We start from the raw sequence: 11523 nt of genomic DNA on the forward strand, positions 1-11523 counted from the left end.
GCCGAAGCATCTAAAGCATAAAAATGTTATGTCAATTGTGTGTTGTTTTTGTGTTGTGTGGGTGTGTGTGTGTGTGTGTGCTGTGGGTGGTGTGTGGGTGTGGTGTGTGTGTGTGGTGTGTGTTGTTGTGTGTGTGTGGTGTGTGTGTGTGTGGTGTGTGTGTGTGTGTGTGTGCTCGTGCACTGCGCATGAGAGTGATTCCTCTGCAGAGGGGCCCCATTCCCCCGCTCCATCTCTGCAGAATTTTATGCAGGGATGGAGAAGGAGGCTGAAAAAAAAAAGCATACAGGAGAACGATGCAAATTATTCTGGAAAATGAGCTTAAATTGGAGGCCCGAGAAGGTGATGAGGCCGGGAATAAAAGCCATCCTGCTTGCTCTTTAACATCAGGTTGCCTAGGAAAGGACACTAGCAGTCACCCCAGCCAGAGACTACCCTGGTGAGAACAGAGCACGCAGCTACAAACTGAGGAGAGCTGAGCCAAATAACAACATGAGGGGTACAGCAAGCCAATTTGTATTTATGCATATCAATTTAAAATACTGAGGCCGGCCAACCATGCACACTTGTTCAAATAATCATCATCCTTTGTCTGTATACCTGGAGGTGGAGGCAAAATCCCATCTATGAAGGGACAAAATGGAGGATTTTGACAGCTTCCATTTCAGTGTGGAGGCTCCTCCAAGTAGTAGATTTGCTGCTCTTTCGTGTTACCTGGTCTCAACCTCTTGCCCATGGTGAGCAAGCTGCACTCTCAGAAATGAGTTGGACCTACCACCTGCCTTTTGGTCAGAGCCTGGTTTGGGCTATGTGCTCTCTGAATGGACCCTTGGTAATAAACATCCTGTATACTGGGGATTTTTTTTTTAACCTAGAAATTGAAGGATGGGAGTCACAGGAAGAAATCGGGTTGAGGGGTCTTCTGCAACTCTCTCTCTATAGTCCCCATCGGCCAAGCCTGTCACAAAGCCATCAAGGTCTTCATATATAAGCTCTCAAAAAAGAAAGAAAAAGAACACTCATTTTATGATGACCATAGCACAGGCTGCTGCAGATGCCACAAGAAAATAAAAGATGAGATTTCGGGGAATCACCATCAGCTTTAGGCAGGTGAAACTGGTGGAAAGAGCACAGGACTTGAATTCAAACGAGTAGGGTTTAAGCCCTGGCTGGGTGGCTCAGTTGGTTGGAGCATCATTCCAGGCACCAAAAGGTTAAAAGTTTGATTCCCGATTGGGGCCTGTACAGGAGGCAACCAATCTATGTTTCTCTTTCACATCAATCTTCTTCTCCTTCTCCTTCTTCTCCTCTTTCTTCTCTCCCCTCCTCTTTCTCTAAAAATAAATGTAAAACATGTCTTCCAGTGAGGATTTTTTTTAAAAAAATGAACAGGCTTTAATACTGGTACTGTCACCCTTAAATTATGTGGTCAGAAGGGACTAAAGACCAGAGAGGTGAAATGACTTCTGCAGTCACACAGCATGCCAATGGCAGGGCCAAGTCAAGGACTCCATTCTCCACTCTGCCAATTAATTGTGTAGGCAGTAGTGTGGAATCAGACTTTCTGGATTCAAGCCTGGTTTTTCTGCTTACTAGCTGTTTCCTCTTCTGTAAAATGGGGATAATAATTATACCTACTTCGTAGGTTTGTTGTTAGGATTTAGATAACGTATGTAAAGAAATCAGCACAACATCTAGCACATAATAAGTATTCAATAATAGCTGTTTTTATTATGATGAGGAACATAGTTCTATAACTCACCAACCTGAATGACACAAATTGGCCAATGCCTGTAAAATGCTTTGTAATTTAACCACTAGGCCTTACGGGAAGGAGTGAACACTGCTTTGAAATTGCCTTGAAAAGACAGTAGGTTCTCTGTTTTGATGCTTCTAAAGACCACTTCTGCCCTCAAACCAGTCTTACACCTTAAAGTCCATTAGAACTAGGTTTATATAGGAGGGGTACACCTGGAACAGTGTTTAGTCATTTCGTTCATTCATTCATTGAATACCCAGTTGAAAAGCAGCATGGTTCATCAATCCATCAAACATATATTGAGGGCCCATTATGTGTGCAACACTTTTATAGGCAGTTATCAAACCATGAGTCCATAACATTATTAGCTTTTCTAGTAAAGATATATATAAAATCTTTGAATCCCCAGCACAGTTCAGGCACACTCAATAAATGTACACTGAATAAATGCATAGACCCCATAAGAAAGAGAAGATAAATAGAAACATAGGTCTCCCTTAATAAGCTTAAACTCTATTTGGGGAGAGAAGACTTGCACACATGAAAGAGTTAGAGAACAATACAAGACAGTAATCATATTAAGACCTTGAATAAGTTCTAGGTGATAAAAACTAGGAAGAGCTCAAGGGAAGTGGGGGATGGTGGTGGACAGGGATGCTTAACATGAAAGGAGTGGACCTGAAATAAAGAGTAGAATTTGGAATGGTAGAAAAGGAGGAAGAGAGTGTTCCAGCTGCAGGAGCAGTGAGAGTGACAGCACATGGTAAGAATCTATACATGCTGTCTCAGTGTTTGAAAAATGGAATATGCCACCTGGCCCGTGTTGCTCAATGGTTGAGCATTGACCCATGAACCAAGAGGTCACCGGTTTGCAGTTCGATTCCCAGGTCAGGGCACAATTGATCCCCAATTGTGGGGTGGGGGGGTGGTATGCAGGAGGCAGCCAATTCATGTTTCTCTCTCCATGTTTCTGTCTCTCTATCCCTTTCCCTTTCTCTCTCTCTAAAATCAATAAAAGCATATATTTTTTAAAAAGGAAAAACAGGATCCATGTTTACAACCATGTGTTTCTCTGACCATGTTGCTGGTCATCAAGAAACGATGTTTGTCATTTATATTATTTTAGATTATTCACAACTTCCCCTACCGGAAAACCAAGAACCAAAACAGTAGCCAGCTGCTACTGTCAGCAAAACAAACAGACTGTAAAAGCAATTATGCCATTATTATTTTCATTTATCTGCATCCAAGATAACTTACTCTTCCTCTTTCTCCCACATGGTCCCAGCCAGAGCTGGGATTATTACTGTCTCCCTTACAAACTTCTTTTTCCTAGACACACTCCTCCCAGACAGCCTTGCCTGAAAAAGACTTTATATGTTTTTTCTCCAGCTCCCGTGGTTACTGTGAAGGAAGTATGGTAGTGAGTGGAAAGAAAACAATGTGAATGAGTGGTGGTTACTAACTACCAGGTGCTCTGCACATATTAGCTTATTTAATTCTTACAATAACCCTATGAGGTAGATATTATTATTGTCATTTTACAAGTAAGAAAACAGGCTCAGAGAGTTTGGTCAGGTTCAAAGAAGAGTTAATAAATATCATAATAGGAATTCAAATTTAGTCTATATGATTTCAGAGTCCACGCCCTTAGACCTGGCAAGAAGGACCTCTTCTACCCCAGATGCCTGTTTCAGACAGCGTCTCCTCCTCCAGAGTGAGCATAACTTAAGGCCAAAGAGTGTGCCTACCCAGAGCTCATGCTTCCCCTCTCCCACGTCATGCTCCAGTTGCCAGATTCCCCTGCCAAGCAACCTCAAGCTCACTTCCAGGGCCTCTTCCTTGGGCCCCATCTCCTGAGAGTACGGAGGAGCTGCGGAGGTCACACCACTAGCCCTGGAGTGTGGATGGAGTTTAAATGTGTGGCTGCGCTCAGCACACACTTTTGTGTTAGGCCCCTCAGGTCGTGGGACAGAGCCAGGAATGCTGGCTGGAGGAGTCCCAGAATTCTAAATATAAATCTCTCAGTTGATATTGATATACTTGTCAAAATAAAAGGGTAGAACATGTTTTATTTAAGTTTGTTAGCTTTGATTTATAACTCTTACATATTTGGATATTTGGTATATAGGTTTATATATTTTTATCTTGCCCTAGGTTCCACAAATATGAGCAATAGGCCAACTCATCTCACTATAACATACTGACTCTTTGCCTCCTGCTTTCTATCCTTTCTGCCTAGAAATCCCCAAACTTGCCCACTGGCCAATTCACCCCTCTTCATTCTCACAGCTTCCCAAATCCACCTTTCACCCGAAACTTTTCAGCTTATGGCAAAAGGAGATGCTGATTTCCTCTCCCCTGCCCTTTCAGAGCTGCCAAGACTTTTCCTGCTATTCCCAGATTGAAGAGGATGTAACTGACTTACAGTGCATACCTGTAGTCATTTTATTGTCTGTGCTGCCATTCTCCTGTTCTCTATTTCTAAAGAGGTGTGCTATGTGCAGCCAGACGTCCAGAAGATGTCTGGTCTAATTAGCACATTACCCTTTTATTATTATAGATGTACATGTCTTTCTTACTGACTATAAATTTATGAGGGGATTATGCCTTCCTCTTTATTCTCAATATGTAGCACAACACCTTGCACATAGTAGATGCTCAATAAATATTGGTTGTTTAATTGAAGTCATAGGAGACAATGGCAAACCAGGAAGGACAAATCTATGCTATTTATATTTAAAACTGGAAGAGAACTTAACAGTCACCTAGTGTTTTCCTACATTTTGCAAGAGAAGGGGTTCTTCAGGCTGCATATAGCACACCTCAGAGCTCAGGCCACCACCATCAGTGGCTGGCATGAGCCACAACCCTGTCTTAGCCTCTGTGGGATGATACTTATTGTATAAGCTCTCCATCTAATATACAAGGCAGGGCCTAATGACTTAGGCAGAGTTAGAAAAGCAAGGACACAACCAGGGGATCTATGATAGTTTCAGTTTCATTTAGCAGGGAGAAAATGGAGGGAGTAGAGCCCAGAAAAAAGGTTAGATTCCTATAGGCTCATCGAGTACAGGACCAAGTTTAGAGGATGGTCAGCTAGGGAGTAGGACTCCTATGTTGAGGAGCAACCCCATCAGGGTGGTTCTTAGGATGTGGAGGTGCAGAAGAACTAGGCTTGGAAGAGAGCCAGGAAATGGCACCACTCAGTGACTCAGGCCAGCACCATCTTTCTCTCTCCCTCAATCCTCCATCCCCACAACAATCAATCACTGAGGCCTGATCACTTCTTCCTAAACCTCTTGAGCTCTGCCTACTTCTCTCCATCCCCACTACCACCTCAGAGCTCAGGCTACCACCAGCTCCCATCTGAATTATGACAACAGCCTCCTATTGCATTCTGTACCTCCAGTCCGACCCCCCACCACAAGCCATTCTTCACACTAGAGCTAGAATGATCTTTCTAAAATGCAAATCTGAGCTTCTCACTCTTCTGTTGAAATAATTCCTTACTGCTTTCTGGATAAAATTCAAATGTCCTAGATTGATGCTAAAGATCCTTTAGGACAGCAGTTCTCAACCCTTTGGGGGTCGAACGACCGTTTCACAGGGGTCGCCTAAGACCATCAGAAAACACATATATAATTACATATTGTTTTTGTGATTAATCACTATGCTTTAATTATGTTCAATTTGTAACAATGAAATTGGGGGTCACCATAACATGAGGAACTGTATTAAAGGGTCACGGCATTAGGAAGGTTGAGAACCACTGCTTTAGGATCTAGCTACTAACAACCAGTCTCACCTCTCTGCACCCTGCCACGCCCACAACCGTTCATTCTGGCCACACTGAATTACTTGCTCTTTGGGGAAGAGAACACGTAATCCCTGTCTTCAAAGCCTTTGTACTTACCGTTTCTTCTCTATGGGATAGCCTTCTATTCCCTCCTTACACAGGGGCTTCAACGGTCTCATAAATGTCACCTCCTCCTGGAAGCCTTCCTTGACTACCACTTCTCAGAACTGGATTCGTGTTCTTCCTATGTGCTCTGATAGCATCACATACTTACCCCTCTTGTAACACTATTGTACAGTATTAAAATAATTTGCCTTTTAATTCTCTGTATTCCTGCTAGACTATAAACATTTTAAGGTCAGGGACTCTCTTATTCACCATTCAACCATTCATGAAATTTTTGTTGAGAGCCTAGTATGTGCCAGGTACTGTTCTAAATGCTGAGGATATAGATATAGTGGTCAATAAGGTCCCTGGCCTGGTGAAGCTTATCTTCTAGTTGGGGGTGGGGGTGTGGGGAGAGGAGGAGAAGCAATAAAAATAAAAATACAATACATGCTAAAAAGAAAAATAAAGGAGGATGAGGAGATAAAGAAGGGAAGGAAGGTGATGGCTATTTAGATTGGGTGGTCAGGAAAGGCTTCTCTAAGGAGGTGATATTTGAGATGAGACCCAAATGAAATGGAGAATGAGCACGATTGGAGGAAGAGTGGCCCAGGCAGAGGAACAGCAAAGGGCCTGACTGGGAATAAGTTTGGTGTGTCTAAGGGTCAGTAAGAGTCTAGTGTAGCTGAACCCTGACATTTTTCTGTGAGCACTGGAAAACTATTGGGAGGTTTTAAGTTGCATTTTCTGACCTACATTTTAAAGTATTAGTTTAGCTACTTACTGTGTGGAAAGTAGACTGTGGCAAAGCCAGATTGGAATCAGGGAGGCCAGCTAAAAGGCTATTCTAGCGGTCCAGCAAGAGATGTCAGCGGCTTGGACCCAACTAGATATTGGAAGTGGTAAAGGGTGAAAAAATGTGGGATTGTATTTTCAGTGTCTAGCATGATGTCTGGCTAGACAGTCAATAAATATTTAATTAATGAATTAAGAATTAATTAATTCAACTAAATGAGGACTCTGAGCTGGAACTGAAACCATCCATCCTTCAAACCTCACTAATAGCTGCCACTAACAAAGGATCAGTCCTAGGCTATATATATATACATTTCTATAAATCAATATGTAGATGACAAGTAACCCAATAGGAAAACAGGCGAAAGACATACATGAATAGGCATTTCACAGAAGAGGAAACATGATTGACCAATAAATATATGAAAAAGTGCTCAACCTCATTAATAACCAGACAAATATAAATTGAAACCACCATGAAATACCATTTTATATTCAACAGATTGACTAAATACCAAAATTGGTAAGGATAGGTAGCAACTGAAATCTTATAGACTTATGATGGGCATAAATATTGGAAAACAATTTGATATTATCTAGAAAACTTAAAGATTTTCATATCCTACAATCCTACATATATATATATGTATATGTATATGTGTATATGTATATGTATATGTATGTGTATATGTATGTGTATATGTATATATATATATCCTGAAGAAACTATTGCCCATGTATTCCAGGAGACATGTACAGAAATGTTCTGAGAAGCATTGTTTGTAATGGCAAAAAGCTAGAAACAAACTTGACTATTCATCAACAGGGTAATTAATCAATAAGTTGGTGGATGATTATACATCAATGAAAATAAATAAACTACAGCTGCCTACATCAACATGGATGAATATTAGAAACAAAATGTTAAATAAAAAAGCAAGCAAAGAAGTCTAAAAATAATTTATACCACTCTTAGAATGTTTTTTACACACTTGATCTTAGCCAAAAGGCCGAGAAGCGATTTAGAATGTTTTTTAAAGGGTGGAGCCCAAAATAAACAATATATGGCACTATATCAAGAAAAACCTTGAAATGGTAAACATAAAATTCAGGGGCCACTATAGGAGAGCAGCATATGGCCCCCCTCCCCCATGGTACTAGTATTTTTTTTTTCTTTTCTTGAATTAAGGGTGGTTTAAGGGGGGTCCATTTTATTATTATGCTTCATCTTTCCTATTTAATAATAGCCTAATATGCTAAGTGTCTGGTCGACCAGTCAACCCTTCAACCAATCAAAGAATAATATGCTAATGATATGCTAAGGCTGTGCAACCACTTGCTATGATGTGCACTGACCACCAGGGGGCAGATGCTCCGACCTGTAGGTTAGCTTGCTGTTGGGATCCAGCCGATCAGGACTGAGACAGGCTGGACACGCCCTGGAACCCTCCTGAGGTCCCTCCCTGGCCCCAATCATGCACCAGTGGGGTCACTCGGCCTGGCCTGGCGCCCTCTTGCAATTCGGGACCCCTCAGGGGATGTTGGAGAGCCTGTTTCAGCCTGATCCCACAGGCCAGGCCAAGGGACCCCACTGGTGCATGAATTTGTGCACCGGGCCTCTAGTAATTTATATAAAATGTCAGCTCTGGGAAGGCAAGGATTTTTGTCCTGTTTTGTTCAAAGCTGTATTTCCAGAACCTAGGATAGTGCCTCACACATAGGATCTCAATAAATATCTGTTGAATAAATGATATTCGTTACTTGCAACTTTTATATAATTCAAATACTTCATGCTTTCTAAAAAGAAGAAAAATACCTACTTTACTCATAGTGCCCCTTGATCACTGTAGCTGAAAGTCATACTACCTCCTCAACTCCTATTACCCATTTAACCTGTTAAATTTTGCCACATATTATATACTAGAGGCCCGATGCACAAAAATTCGTGCAAGAGTAGGCCTTCCTTCCCCTGGCTGCTGGCACTGGCTTCCCTCAGCACCAGGGACGTGGGCTGGCTTCCCTCAGGCCGCCTGCAGGCACCCAGGACCCAGGCTGGCTTCCCTCCAGCCCCAGCTTCGTCAGGAAGGATGTCCGGAATGACGTCCAGAAGATGTCTGGTCTAATTTGCATATTACCCTTTTATTATTATAGATGTACATGTCTTTCTTACTGACTATAAATTTATGAGGGGATTATGCCTTCCTCTTTATTCTCAATATGTAGCATAACACCTTGCACACAGTAGATGCTCAATAAATATTGGTTGTTTAATTGAAGTCATAGGAGACAAGGGCAAACCAGGAAGGACAAATCTATGCTATTTATATTTAAAACTGGAAGAGAACTTAACAGTCACCTAGTGTTTTCCTACATTTTGCAAGAGAAAACAACTGAATTCTATAAAGGGGAAGTGATTTTCCTAAAGTCACATGATTAATTAGTAGGTTTCTAAAATCTAGATTCAGATCTCTAGTTTCCTGCCCTTAGCTCTTCACAATATATCACAATGACTTATTTTCTGTTTTGTCTGTGTGTGTTCCTTGGCCTTGGGAGCCTCTAATGGCAGGGACCAAATCTGTTCACATAGATACTTAACATGGCTTCTAGATAAACATGCAGGGCCTGTACAAATTCACCTTACCAATTCAGAAGAACTTAGATTCTTCCCCAGCAAAAATTTTTTTTAAAATATATTTTATTGATTTTTTTACAGAGAGGAAGGGAGAGAGATAGAGAGTTAGAAACATCGATGAGAGAGAAACATCGACCAGCTGCCTCCTGCACATCTCCCACTGGGTATGTGCCCCCAACTCAGGTACATGCCCCTGACCGGAATCGAACCTGGGACCCAGAGTCCGCAGGCTGACGCTCTATCCACTGAGCCAAACCGGTTTCGGCCCCAGCAAAAATTTGTTTGGTCATCCTTTTGCCACCAATTCTCCCTCAGAAGCCTGGATACTAAGGATCGTTTTCCTTCCTTCATTTACTGTTTTCTTTCTCCCAGAATAGGTTGGTTTGCTAATTAATGGCTTCACAGTTCTGCTGTCCCGAGGAGCTGATTTAGTAGGAGAAAGTGTCAAATCCACCCAGCCTCAGGAGCTTGAAATTAGCAATCATAAACAGAGGAGTTTAAGGCCTAAGAATCGTCCTTATTGGCAGTGCAAAGGTACCACTTTAACTTGTACAAAATTCCCTGTTTAGCAGAAAGAAAGGGACTCCTAGAAGGTTAACTTTGGATGGAACCTTAGAAACCACCTACTTCTCTCTCCAAGTGAGGAAACTAGAGCTTTGACAGGTGAAGAAACGTGCAGTTACTCGGGTAGTTAGTAGCAAGGCTGGGACTAGACTCCCAGGCTCCTGCCTCCAGGCCAGCTGTTCTTTCCATGCCGTGTGCTGGCAACATGTGCATCTAGCAAAATGCATCATAGAGTAGCCTCATCTTAAACCATCAGGAATGAAAAACAAATTATCCAAACCTTTCCTCTCCTCTCTGGCAATTATTTTTCTTTGTGTTTCCATGTGTCCTGGTCTCTCTCTCTTTTTGTCCCTTTTATGTTTCTCTCTGTGAATCCCTCCCTCTGTTTGCGGTTTCAAACTGAGCTGCAGCATGCCTGCATGATTCTCTTGATTCTTCTTCACTAAACTACTGTGTCTTTCTAAAGCAAACATGCATAAACCTCTCAAGGCTCCTTCTTGGTGACCTCTGTGGAAAAGAACACGGAATTTCTGTATGAGAGGTGCTGGACCTCCCTCCTCGCCTATCCAGTCAATTAAAACGAGTCTCTGGCCCTGATTTGTTAACCAATCTTGAGAAAGAAAAAAAATCAATCTCCTTTCTTCGTCACTACTGAGCAGGGAAGCTGCTAACCAATCAGAATCTGCCACCAAGAGTCATTAGAAAGGCCGGCCAATCAGGCCAACCTTGTTACATGGTCTGGTAGGAAAAGGAAGGGATTGATTGGAAAGGATGGTTCTGGCTCCACACCCTTTCCTTCCTGGACCGTTTTCCCCTCACTGAAGTGCGAGAAGGACTCTGTCCCAAGTCCTCAGTAAAGAAAATCCCTAGGCCCTTCGCTAATGTTCTCTTGAATAATCTTTTCACCACTCACTCACATACCTCTGTCCACTTTTTGTAAACTCATTGTTCCCTCATTGACTTAATTTCTGGCTTCCGACCTAGTAGCAACAACCCCCAGGATTCTCAGCCTTCCCCACAGACCTCCAACCACCAACCATGTCAAATAACTTGTTTTGGATGTTGATGTAGATGAAAAAAATTACAGTTGAGTATTTTCCACCATCATTGAAAGGACCTTGTAATAATGCCTCTGAGGAGCAGTGCAGAATTGAATGGCAATGCTAATAATAGTAATAATAATAATAATAACAATAATAATGCTGTTACTACTCTTACGAGCATTAAACTCTTACTGAGTTCCAAGCACCTTGTTAAAAGCTACCCCAATGTTCGCTGTGGTGTGCGCCCTATTATTATTCCCAATTTACATAGAAGGTAGTCCATCTAGAGGGGCCCAAGGTCACACAGGGATTTGGGAAAGAGGTTTGTCTGAATCAGAGCCCGGTGCCGGTGAAGGGGAGTAGGGGGGAGTAGACAGGGCAAGCTGTAACAACTTTTGAGAGGAGCCAGCTCTAGCTCCTCGGAGCCCCTTCTGCAAACCTCCTTGGGGACTGTTAGCGGCACCCGAGAGGGGTCAGTGTGGTCCCAACAGCTGCAGAAACCGTTTGCGGGTAGCGGCCCTGAGAACCGTGAACTTTTTGCCTCGGAGGACAGGAAGCTGCGAGCTAAAAGGAACTCAGGGCGGACGGAGTGGGGGTGTCTGGGAACTGGAGGGGACACCCTTCCTCGCCTGCCTTCCCTTGTTCCTCGGCACCTGGCAGCGCCCGGCCCTGCTTGGTACTTGGAACCAGTAAATACCTGTTGATCGATTCACAAGGCTTCCAGTTTCCTTCCTCACTCACCCTCGTCCCCCAAGACAGCCACTGGCCCTGGAGGGAGATGGGGGGTTTTCAGGGGAACCCGTGAGAATCCTCATCCAGCTGGAGC

The sequence above is a fragment of the Myotis davidii genome, unplaced genomic scaffold (assembly GCF_000327345.1).
Source record: "Myotis davidii unplaced genomic scaffold, ASM32734v1 scaffold233, whole genome shotgun sequence".
NCBI lineage: Eukaryota > Metazoa > Chordata > Mammalia > Chiroptera > Vespertilionidae > Myotis > Myotis davidii.